The sequence below is a fragment of the Aegilops tauschii genome, chromosome 5, assembly GCF_002575655.3.
Source record: "Aegilops tauschii subsp. strangulata cultivar AL8/78 chromosome 5, Aet v6.0, whole genome shotgun sequence".
Lineage (NCBI taxonomy): Eukaryota > Viridiplantae > Streptophyta > Magnoliopsida > Poales > Poaceae > Aegilops > Aegilops tauschii.
In genome coordinates this window covers 57,426,279-57,439,178 of record NC_053039.3, presented here as the reverse complement: position 1 = coordinate 57,439,178, position 12,900 = coordinate 57,426,279, and positions in this window count along the sequence as shown.

The following is a 12,900-nucleotide window of genomic DNA, read 5'->3' as shown; positions in this document are numbered from 1 at the left end:
CACCAGCCTCTGCCCTGTCTGCCGTTACTGCCTCTTGTATTGATGGCAATCCTTATGTTGAACACCGCGATGAGATAGTAACTGTCGTAGCCGCGTCGCTTTGTCGGCGGGTCCGCAATTGCTTTCTTCTTCAATCTCATGTTGGCATTATCAAATGTATTCAAGCCCAGCCAATCCGGAAGGCCGATCCCAATGGTGGAGAAGGGGTCTACAGGAATGGCCGCACTGCTGTGGATGTTGTGCAAAATGATGGTGGTATCCGGCCGGAGGTATGCAAGCCAATCTTCGCTGGCACCAACCCAGACCTATATATAAGACAGTGGGCAGCGGGGAATTTACGGGATGGAAATGGAATAACTAAGTACTACATGATCAAACTCCATGACTGACCCGCTCATCGGAAAAAATCCGACTACCTCTCAACGTCGGCAACTCTAGCGGAGTCAACGTGCAACCATGACCAGGGAGCGGTGGACTATTCGAAGGATTGTCCCATAGAAGAACCTTCTCCTGGAGGATGCATGGAAGACCAACAAGCATGGCCTTTTCCCAAGCCTGTTTAAGCACCGTCTTGAAAAAGTTGGTGCAGGAAGCACTGAGTCTTACGGCGGTGAGGACGTCGGAGTGGCGTGCAATTTCTCCCAGAGGATCGTCGTCCAAGGTCTCCCAGCCCCGACGAGGAGGAGAACCTCCTGGCGAATCCATGGGAGCAGCGACGAACTGCCTTCTGTTCGGGGGGAGGGGAACTGTCGAGGAGGAGATAAGAGCGTAGTAACCGCAGGGCCTCGTCCCTTCCAACTGTAGCTCCTCGATCATTCCTTAGCGAAGGGGTGAGACTATTATTTACTACGTACTCGTACTGTAGCAGTACTAGTACTACTTTCTCAACTAGTAGTGCGATGTACTATACTTCTAGTATAGTGCACCCGTTTTGAACTCTTGAATCTCAGGGCCAAGGAGCTATAGTTGGAAGTGGAGGGTAGTACTGTTTTCTAGAACCATCATTGTACTGTCAATGCAGGGAAAGTACACATGCGTAGTGGGTACTCTCGGTGCTCTATTCAAGCGCATAGCTGGCCTACTCAGCCGCTCCTCTCTCACACACACTAGCAGCCTGTTTATCAGCAACGGTTACTGCGGGGGCAGGACATTTGAGTTATTTGATACAGTGAGACTAGGCTTTTCGCTTCCATTTGTGGAGCTGTAATGGATCTCGTTGAACTTTGTTAGTAGTTCCTTCTTTATGAATGAGATGAGGCAAAGCTTTTGCCTCCGTTCCAAAACAAAAAAATCACGTCAAGAGGAATTTCTTTTATAGAGCCGATAATGGAGTGAAGTCCATGCGTGCAACGCCACAAGCTACAGAGTAGTACAGTACTAGCACTTTACGTACATAGCCATATTGCACAGTTCCCAATGTCGCGCCAGGCTTTTCCGGCTCCCCGGGCTTAATTGGGAGGTGCTAGTTTAAATATGCTACTAGCTGATGAGGAAGCTGCAAGCGAGGTGCGGCTAGGGTGAGCACGCGAGCCACGAGATGATGGGAGGGAAAACCCGTTCACGTGGCTGGGCTGTCCAGTGCACCCAGATTGTGGTGCGACACGTCCGTTCGACTTCAAAACTCAAACTACCTCGTTTTGTGGAGTACTATTTAAAAAAAGGCCGCTGTGCATTCGGCCGGGATCGAACCCACAAAACAAGGTATACACTCCCGCGACCACTGGTAGTACTCGTTGGAGTACAACGCAACCTAGAATCGCCTTTTGCCGCTAGTAGTACATTGTTCCTTACAAGAAACCACTAATAATGCCAATAAACCACTAATAATGCCAAGAAACTACTACCACTTGCATACATGGCAGACTTAAGATAAGACTAACTTATCAACCATTGTACATGCCCTTACCAACTAGCCCTACCAAGAAATGACTACTCTACATTGTTCGGTTATAGGCACGTTTCAACCCATGTCACCCCTTAAGTCAACGCATTCTATTCGACTGGCAAGTTAGGCATTATGACTTGTGGGACCTACATGTCAGTCTGCACAAAAATCCCCGAGTGACCTCCTACCTCCGGCCCGTCCACCTAGTCATCCTTGGCCATGGGACGCAGCTACCGCCGCCGGCAGAAGGCAAGGTAAAAAAGGCCGGCGGTGCGGATCCCATCTTGCTGCAGCCCAGATGCCAGCTCCGTTCGGCGCTCGCGGCCACTAGCTAGCCAAGATAGCTCCATCCAGCTGCTTGTCTGCAAGGTTTTCTAGCTAGATTGGCACGGTGGCGCGGCGGCTTGCTCGCGCGCCGCGCTAAGGCCAGCCATCTGACTCGAGGGAAGTCCAGCGCATGGCTTGCTCGCGCGTGAGTCACGCTTGGGCCAGCCTGCCAACCCGTGTGGAGGCCAGCGCGGCGTCCGGCCCGTCTGGCGGAGCGGCGGCCAACTCGCTCATCACCGGCACCACCGACGAACACGCATCAGTGCTATTTGAAGTAATGTTCAGGAAAAATAATGATTTGAAGGGGAATATAACAGGATAGAAGGTCAGATGTGGGTCCCTCGTGTCAGCAGTCAAACAAAATGTGTTGGTTTAAGCTGCCTCGTCAGCACGGACGTGTGGGCCAACCCTATCATAAACGGGTTTAAACGAGCCTAATCGGCACTAGGTAGTAGTTTTTGGCACGGATTAAGAAAATTTGGGTATGTTTTTGCTATTTTTTGTACAATAGTTTCTTCCTAGGGCTAGTTGAAAGTGGTAGTTTTTTGTTAAATACTCTACATATTGTAAGTAGGCGTGAAAGTTAAGCTTTGGAAGCCAATAAGCAAGGCTAGTTACATAGTGTCTATGTGTACGTGATTGAAAGTAAATATCAACCATGAGTGACTAATATCTTGATGGAAAACTCGAAACTATGGAAATACTAGCATTTTTGCATGGTTGGAAATACTAGCAGTGTTCACGTGCATTGCAACAGATCATAATTAGAATAATACTTATTCACAAACTTGATACAAAACACTCTAATTTTGATATACATATATCACTAGAGATATATTATGTTTCAATCAGAAAACATTCCTTGGGCTGTTTTGGTGAGGTGAGGGAGGGGTGTGGTTGGTTTTAAGATACTAATTATGGGTTTTTCTGCAAATTGGTAGAGAAGTGGGATGCTGGTGAGAAAAGGCAACAACTTACCTCACAGTCGTTAGATGTAGATCGAATGGTCAGAAATGACGGATGGTAGACACACCATCATCACCAACTTAGTCTTCTATAGGAGTACTAGCAAGATGTCCATGCATTGCACGGAACATCAAGATGCATTTTTTTATAAAACACTTGTTGTGATTGACCCATGCGGGAGTAATCCCATGTGTAAAAACTAATGATATCTCGAGAAAGAGGAGATGTGGTGAAGAGGAGTGGGGCGTGGTGGTGATTGGTGGTCAGACTGAGCGGAGGCAAGGGGATGGACGATGCCGGCAGTGGCCACTAGGCCAGTTTGTTCCAGAAGCTTCCTTTTTTAATTGCTCAACAATGAGGTTGTTGGAGATAAGGACGAATGAGGGAAGGCATTGTTTGCAAATGTGGAGAGAGGTGCGGGTATCTTTTAGTTTAATTTCCATCCGTCAGATATAGATCGGACGGTCTATTGCAAGATGGCACGCATACCATCACCACCAACATGGATTTTTATAAGAGAAGAAATATAAGTATGGAGATACAAACATATTATCGATACTTGTTTCCATAAACTAGGATCTACATTCTATTCAATGGCTCAGCATGTGGGGCCTTAGCACAATGACTTCTCGACTGTGTAAAACAAAGGTTTTCCCGTCGCTGATAAGGAGGGGGTGACGGTGGTGCGCTTTCGGCTTGCTTTAATCCTAGTAGTCATACTAGGTGGTCTCCGCACGTGTAGATTTATTCTTTTTCGCGTCTCGTGTTCGCCGTACTGCCACGACTGTTGATGAATAGACGGTAAGTTATTCACGGGGAAACCCTTGTTGAGCCTGTTTGCGAGAGAGAGAGAGAGATAGTGTGCGTGTGTGTGTTATGTCTAGAGACTGAGGCAATGATAAGAGATTCTTTGTGTCTATGTGTGTGGAGGATAGAGAGAGACATGTACATGGGGCTTTGTGTTGTGTAACGTGGAGACACATAGACATAATCAGAGAGTGAGTGTGTGAGATACACATGCGGACATGGGGAGAGATGTGTGAGTTAGAGAGATGGAGAATTTTGGTGTGCATCTGAGCTAGAGAGGGGGGGATATATACATACCCAGAGCTGGAGAGAATATGCAAGGGTGTGTGTCTTAAAATAATGACCCAGATAGATGGGTGTTTGTGCGTGTCTGTGTGTGTTTGTGCGCGCGTTTGTGTGTGAGAGGGAGTGTGTGTATGTGGAGTAGAGAGACCACTAATGATGTAAACCTAGTATAAGGGAAGGGGGAATGGTGTGACATGTGTGTCAAAGAGAGACAAAGGCATGTGTAGTAGCGGGATAGCATGGGTGCGGGCGAGGAGCAGACTATTTGGAAGAGACATCGAGTGTGTGTGGGAGAGGGGTGTGAGAGCGCGCGCGCGCACGAGAGAGAGAGCTAGCGACAAAGAGAGAGAGAGAGAGAGGAAAAGAGGGGGGAGAGGGGTCGTTTGTGTCCATAAGTGGCGTATAGATAGGGAGACAATGTTGATGTTGTTCGAAATTGGCCTATGTACGGAGACGCAAGGGAAGCGAGTCATCGTGTGTGTGATAGGGACTTCATGAGAGATCTAGAATAGATGGTGTAGAGAACAACGTGCGAGATTGGCAACGATGATACATTAGGGACCTATGGAAAGAGTCATGACATATATGTATACAGGGAAGGAGTTGGGGCGGGTCCGCATGTGGGAGAGATAGAAAGAGGAGAGTGGTGCACAAGGAGACAAAGTGTGCTTGTTTGAAGTGGGGATGGTGTGTGAGGTGAGTGTGCGAGAACCACATAACTAGGGAGATAGACGTTTGGGGGCGACGTTTTGTGTGTATGGGAAAGATACACTCTACATAGTGCGTGTGCTTGGGAAAGAGAGATGCCGGGAGACCTAAAGAGTGGGGGAAGAGACGTGTGCATGCCCAAGAGACAAAGTGATAAGAGACCTATATTGGGGTCCGGACTTTAGAAGAGAGGGGGTATTAATGTGCTCGTGTGTTCGTGTCTGGGGGAGAGAACGACGTGTGTGTGGGGGGGGGTGGGTGGGTGGGGTGGCGACGGAGGGGGGGTTGGTTTCAGATAATGAGTGAGGTGTCTATATTTGAGGGACTTTAGCGTAATTGAGATATATATGGTCAATAGTGTGTGCACTCATGGTTGATCAATTGGTTTCACAGTTTGGACTATGAGATAACGATACTTTTGAACATACGTGATATACCTTGATGTACCAGAATTACAAACCTAAGATTGGAATTTTGGAATTCGACTCCATCATTAGCTTTTGTAATTTAAGCCGGGATTTCGTGATTTCAAATTCATATATCAAACCTAGAGATATATACATACGGGCATGTTCAAACTTTATAATCATCCACTTTATTCAAACACATACACAATTTTTCTTTTGTCATCATATTTAGGATAAACACATTTGGAATTTCATTTGAACTGGACCGTATGATGGTATTTGCTTGTACTAGCTCAATGATCCATATTTGAATTGAATGGACAATCTAAGTTTCGAGTTGGAGACACTGATTTTCAAAACTTGCACTTTTTTGCATGCAAAACAAATAAATTCTCGGCCATGATATCATAGTCGGCTGTACAAGAGCAGACACTTATAATTTCAGGCGCCAAAAGCTTTCAAACTTCCCGCTCACATCGAAATATCTCGCGCCCGAAAGTTTAGCCCTGTGATATTCCTGTTTTACCCCTGCCACATGAACGGAAAAGGGCTGCTTTGGTAACTCCATTGTTTTCCCCTCTTTACCACCAACATTCTTCCCCAGAGCCCCTCCCATTCCCCTCCCCGACCCCCCAACCACGGCAAGCTGCCGAATCTAGTCCTCCGCCGTAGCGGTGGACCTCACACCCCGCCGGATCTACCTTCCGCACCTTGGAACCCCCAACTGCCAACTCACCACTTCACCGGAGCCACTTCAGCGACTGGCTTGTCCACCGCTCCAGATCTCCTTGACCGCCATCATGGTCCACCGCACCGGATCTGCTTAACCGGCGCCCTCATCCACCATAGTGTAGTCCCTTCACTGACTCCCTCGTCCGCCCCATCGCTGGCCCTTCATACAAGCCCTCGTCCATCGCAACAGATCCACCTCATCGAAAGCACTGTACACCGCGCCCGCCGAAGCCTTCGTCCACTGCACCGGACCCGCTCCACGGACGCCATATTCAACTCCACCGGCCCTGCTTTACTGACGCCGTAGCCTCATCAGGTTATTTCGATTTGTACTCCTTCGGTTTTTCTCTTCTTTATCATGCAACTGTTCACTTACCATAGATGAGCTTTCTTGTATGTCGACAGGTGCCGCGACCGAAGCACCGGAGCCGCTTCAGCGACTACGACAGCCGGCCCAAACTCAACCGCAACACGAGCACCATCGACGATCCTTAGCTATCAAGTATGACAACGATACCCATACGCCGCCGAGAATTAGGTACTATTATCCAACAGCCAGCGCCTACGTTCACTTTCTTAGCATAAGCACCGCACCTTTGAATTTCTTCAGAGCATCATTCAATTTTTCATGAGACGCGTTATTCTGCTTGCACATGTAGGGCCATACTTCTGGCAGTGAACATGTAACATGTGCTAAATTACATACCAGTGCACATATAGTTAATATGCTTTAGTTTTGTCCTAAGTATTACTGTACTTCCTAGATATCACTGCCTACTATTTTACTTCTTGCATGCTATATTTATGATAATGGTGTTGTTCTGATGCCACCTGTTGGTTCCATCAGACTGCTTCATGTTCTCTAAGCTTAATTACACATCAGCAAACTAGCATGTGGTTCCGCTGATTTTTGTTCGTTTTACCCTACATTTTCTTATGCTAGCTATTACATCACTGCTCCGCGCCTCTGTTCATTACTTTTTTGTGTGTTCTTGATCTTCCCAAGTTGCATGACTAATTTGATGCTTCTATTAATTATGGAGCTGCCAACCCCATCAAGCAAAATATTTGTTCTTTTGGGGCTGGCACCTCGAACAAGCATAAAAATAGAGTGAAGCAGGTATAAGCACACACCCTTCTTTCATTAGTTTAGATGAACCATTGATGATCAATTCGAACCAGTGCATGCGGTTAAATTAATTTTACCTAAATAGAGGATGCAGAATAAACTACAACAACTAGATTTGCAACCACGGGATGCTGACGATATCTTCAAAGAACATTGCAACAGCAGGGAGGCTTCACAACAACATATGGTAAGCCAGTGTGTTTTAGTACATGTGAAATGTAATGCGTGTGGGCTGCTTTCTTGGCTTGTGCCCTCAACCTGTAATCCTACAGAATTACAAATAGTTCAGTTGTCTGCTTTGTTGTATTGCTTGATTTGAATGCTTGTTTGTTACTTGTTAGGCTATACCTGAGTTGGCCAATATGTCAGCAGTGCCTGCTGTACTATCATAAAGAAATGCATGCCTAGTTCATTTGAGTCCTTAACGTTTCCTCTGAACTTCATCACAAGACTATCTTCATAGTTTATATGAGGCCACACTATTGATTCTTTCTGAGATTATTTGAACTGCTTAGATGCCTTGGCAACTTAAATATAGCGGTGGTACACTCCCTTTCAACTAGGGATGTCAACTGGGTCCCGTTTAATCCCGATTAAAGTTCACTAGTGGTATGATAGTTCAAAAGAGTTTTTGTTTTTTGAGGAAAATGAACTAGGGAGCTAGCAAAAACTAACTATATGGGACTGCCGGGTGTCGTTTATTTGTCACTTAAATCCCTAGTTTCATCTTACCATTTTAATTTCTTTTCGGCTGATGCTACTTCGAACCATTTAAATATAGCTTGCCATGCTCGGCAATAATTCGTATGTCGTTTACCATGTAAGCTTACTTCCTGGATCATGCGATAACTATCTCTTACTTATGTCCAGCGGAAACCTTTTAGGATGCCATTCCCACTAGGACACAATGTACAACCCCAGAACCTATGTGTGGAAGCAGTGCACCATCCATGTTACCATATGGTAGCAGTTCAGAGGCAACACCGTCGGAGAGCATTCTGAGCATAGATATTATAGTTCTTGCGGATCTACTAGAGGCAGAAAGAGATGGTGTGGCTACCATGATGAGGTAATCTTGATCTTGAGGATGGAAATTATGCAATTAGCTGCACACATTATGCAAGAAACCCAAGAATTGGAGGAAGTAAGAATCTTGCATTTGAAGACGGAGGAGGTCCTGCTGTTCCTACTATCTGAAGCCCAGGGTAATCCCAGTTCTTCTTTAGATACCAGTTGAAATTGTCAATAGATTATTGTACTTGCATGTTGTGTCATGTCTCTGAATGGATTATGTTGTAAGACCCCCTATGTTGTCCATGTGTTGTAATGATCCAAATTTTTTAGGCGAGGTAATCCTCAGTACTTGTATGATTGACATAAGGTGAACTGTTTTTCGTGTGAGCATATTGTATTGGATGAAATAACTGTTTGACTCAAAGTGTATCCAACCTACTGAATTTGAAGATCACGACATTTCTAAATCATAATCATATATAAAGGTGGAATAAATCTTTGTTGTGGTTTTGAAGAAATAAATAACAAAACATAGAATTATCTATGGATATTCGTAATCGAATACAAATTGGATTTGAATTTAGTTGTCAGGGCCCAGGGCAAACGTGAATGCTAATTCTCCCAAGTTTTGTACAAAGCGGCTAAACACCCACTATCATTTGTGGGCTGCCCGAAGCAAGTGTTTGTGAGATGGAAATTACTGTCTACCCCTGACACTTTGACATCCTTATAGACCGGATTTACACTGCTGTCAATAGGGGTAGACTAGTAACTTCAATCAGACGTGAAAGGACTGCCTCTGAGCCCATTTAGACACGGTGGGCGCCGAACATGGGCGGCAAAACACATTTGATTCAAGCTCGTCCGAAAGACATGTGTCTCTCCCTCCACTTCCTCATTCATACACGGTGGGCGGCAAAACAAACTCTCCTCGTCGAAAATCGATGTAGGCAAATATTTTTAATAGGGGCAGATGTGTAACTTCCCTCAGACATGACACAACCGCCCTACCTGTCAACCCCGTTCATACACCGTGGGCGCCAACCGTGGGCGGCAAAACACCCTCTCCTCGCCCGAAATCGCTACCGAAAAATATTTGGGAGATGCGAGATTACCGTCCTATCCCCAACTGACGTGATGTCTGAAATTTTAAACGGGGGATAAGTTCGTAACTTTCCCACATTTCAGACAAGCGCGTCCCAAAGTTTGAGATCCCCCTCCATTTCCCCATTCATACACGGTCGGCCCCACAACAACCTCCCCACCGCGGCCAGGCTCCTCCGTCCGCCACCCCATCCTCCACCTTGCTGGAGCCGCTACCCCTACCCCATCGTCCACTGCAAGAGATGGACGTCTCTCATCCACGGCACCGGACCAGGATCCTTTCATCGCGTCCTCTCGCTTCATCGGCGCCGTCGTCCACCATGTTGTTGCCGCTCCTATGACCGCCTCGTCCACGACAATAGGATTTATCCCCCGACTAGGCTGTTTGCCGTCTAATGTCTTCTTCCCCGCCGCCGACAGCCATCGCACCCACAGCACCCTCAACGTATCAGCAGGGGCCTACACGGCGTCGCAAGAGAGGTGGTACTCTTCCATATGTGCTTAAGTAATTGATCTCACCCGGAAAATAGATCGTAAATTGTTTACTGTACTTTTCTTGTCCGTACCAAATCGTAGTGGCTAGTTGAAAGCAAACATTGGTTGCGAAGTAGCTTTTTCCGGCTTGCACCTTCAGATCCGCCATGGCACGGTCACTATACTCATAAAGCTTATGGTTTCCCCCCTTTATATTCACTACCATCATCATAGGTGCTTCGTGTCGTGCTAGCACTGCTCCTCAAGACCTCAACACATCAAGCGAAAGAACATACCACTCATAATTCCAAAGCTTAGGTGTTGAAATACGAATCTGATATGATGCTCATATTACTAAAACAGAGAACGTTTAATTGGTCACCTAATGTTCCTATATTCGTTTCGAAAAGCATGTGCGCCACCCACTGGTCCAGCTAGTTCCACTTTCCTGATTTTACTCTTGATCCTTAGGGTTTCCCCTTTTATCTACTCTACTATGATCTGCGTAGGTGCTTTCTGTCATACTAGCATTACTCCACCCTTCAATCTAAACAACACAACACTGAAAATTCCAAAGATTAGTTGTTCAAATATGATTGTGATATGATACTGATATTAGTTAATAGACACATTTAGTTGGTTAGCTAAAGGTCCCACTTGAGTTTCCAAATGCATGTCGCGACATATAGAGAGACAGCAAAATTGCATCTCTTTGTCACTTGTTGACTGTACTTTCTTGTCCATACCAAATCTTAGTTGTTATTTCAAAGCAAACATTGGTTGCTAACTACCCTTTCATGGTTTGCAGCTTCAGATCTGCCATCCCACTCCCACGGTCAACACTATACTCATCATGCTTACGGTTTCCCCATTTTATGATGACCACGATCAGCCTACGTGGTTCGTGTCATAATAGCACTTCTCCACCCATCGAGCTAAACAAACTTAGTTGTACAAATTCAAATATGATATTATGCTGATATTAGTTAAACTGAGAGATGTTTAATTTGTCAGCTAAATGTTCCTACTTTAGTTTCGAAATGCATGTGAGCCACATATGGAGAGACCGGAAGCAATAGTATTTCTCTGTGTGCTCTGGTTCATCATGGGTGGGCAACCGACATTGTATAGAAAGACTTATAATATCTTCAATCTGCTTGATCTTCTGCTCTTCTTTAAGATGATCATCTTCTCTTCTTTAATAAGTATGTTCCTTATTGGGAAGAGTAGCAGAGACATTTGCGGTCAATTGGTCAGGTCGAGTTGTTCTCCCTTAGTATATTTTGAATCTGTCAGGTCAGGTCGACTTGTTCTTCTTTACTATATGTTGAAGCTGTCATCTGGGAAGTATCATCACTTCTGGAGCTCTCATATTTTGAGTAGTAGGCCACATTATATTAATGCACACACCAAATTACAGCATGCATGGCATCTCTCAGAAGAATTGCAGAGATAGCACAAAGGGGTTTACAGGGAGGCAGTATTGGATTAGAATCACTTCTACATTACAAACATAATCTCACTTGTTTTTATGTTTTCATGCATGTAAGGTATTGAACATTATCAAAATGAATATGAGAATGGGCGCACGAGAGGAATATTGCGGAACAATCCACTGGCTAACAAACTTGGCATGGTGGAGGATGGACTATCCTATTCACCCATCAAGGTGCTTGCTCTAACTTGGCAAGGTTGTATTAGTTGCACATATTTTGCATCTGACCTCTTGCATTACTTCTACTTTCTTACACCATCTTCTTAGTTTAAGCATCATATATGAGTATATGCCATACCTATCCATTTTCTATACCTATTCCATGTGTCGTCATACTATGTTTTTTCAGTCAAATGTTGTTCTTTCGTAATAGATGTCCAAAAGGAAGAGGGTGAGTGCATATCCTCAAGGAGTAAAAACTAGGTATTTGGAAAAGGTAGTGATACCTGATAAATTAGATAGATCAGCAGCCACAGAAAACACATGCCCAACTATCCACACTTTAGCCCTACTCCACTAGCCAAACCCCTATTATATAACTGTTGAGAGCCTAGCGTCAGGTACTGTCTATGATATCAATTCAAAATTTGAACTCCTACATTTCTGCATGTGCCTTACCTTCTCTCTTTTATGAAAACTAATTTCAGATGAATCTCCTTGCTCAAAGAATCATAGGATCTCACAACAATATTGGGCTCTGCATTGCTCTTGTCAGTACCTCTTGCCCTTTGTCAGCATACTTACACTCATTGTTGTTTGATTATGTAGCATCACTCTAAATGTTCGCTTCTTTATCCTCCCTTTGCTTGAAATTGTAAGATCTATATTTACTCTTAGATAAATGTAGAATGAACACAATGGTTATGAAGTTTTGGATTGCTCATGTAAGTACCTGTTGTCATGTACTCCCTCTGCATCGAATTAATTGTTGATCAATTGGATGTATTTAGAACTTAATAGTGCTAGATACATCCATTTGCGACAAGTAATAATGGACGGTGGTGGTATTACTGTACTTGCATCGCGAGATAGTTGATTGTCTAGCATTACTCTGCATCTTATCTGCCCTGCCCTCCACTTTCTCCAAATTATCATATCTACATTTACTCTTACCAAAATGTTGAATAAAGCCAATGCCACTGCACACGTTGATGTCTACATTCCTCTTGTCAGTACCTTTTGCCTTGTAAGCCTGTACTTAATTAATTGCTATTTGATTATGTATCATCAGTCTGCACCTGAGCTTCATTATCCTCTGTTTCTTCCAATATTATTTGATCTATATTACTCTTTGCAAAATGTAGAATAATGGCAACGCTTATAAAGAATTTTCTTTGGGGAATTTATTGAATTATCCTTCCATCAACATGGAGAAGGGCTTTGTCCAGCCTGTGTTAACATGTAATGTAAGTTCATCCTTCTCAAGCCTTCAAACTTTGTTCTAGTATAGAGTTGGATAGGCATCATTTCCTCCACTGCTGTTTACATCTGATTGGATGTTTACAACAACTACCAGTTTTAAATAGTTGTAAAAACATGTTCCTTATGCAGAATAGATCCATTTATT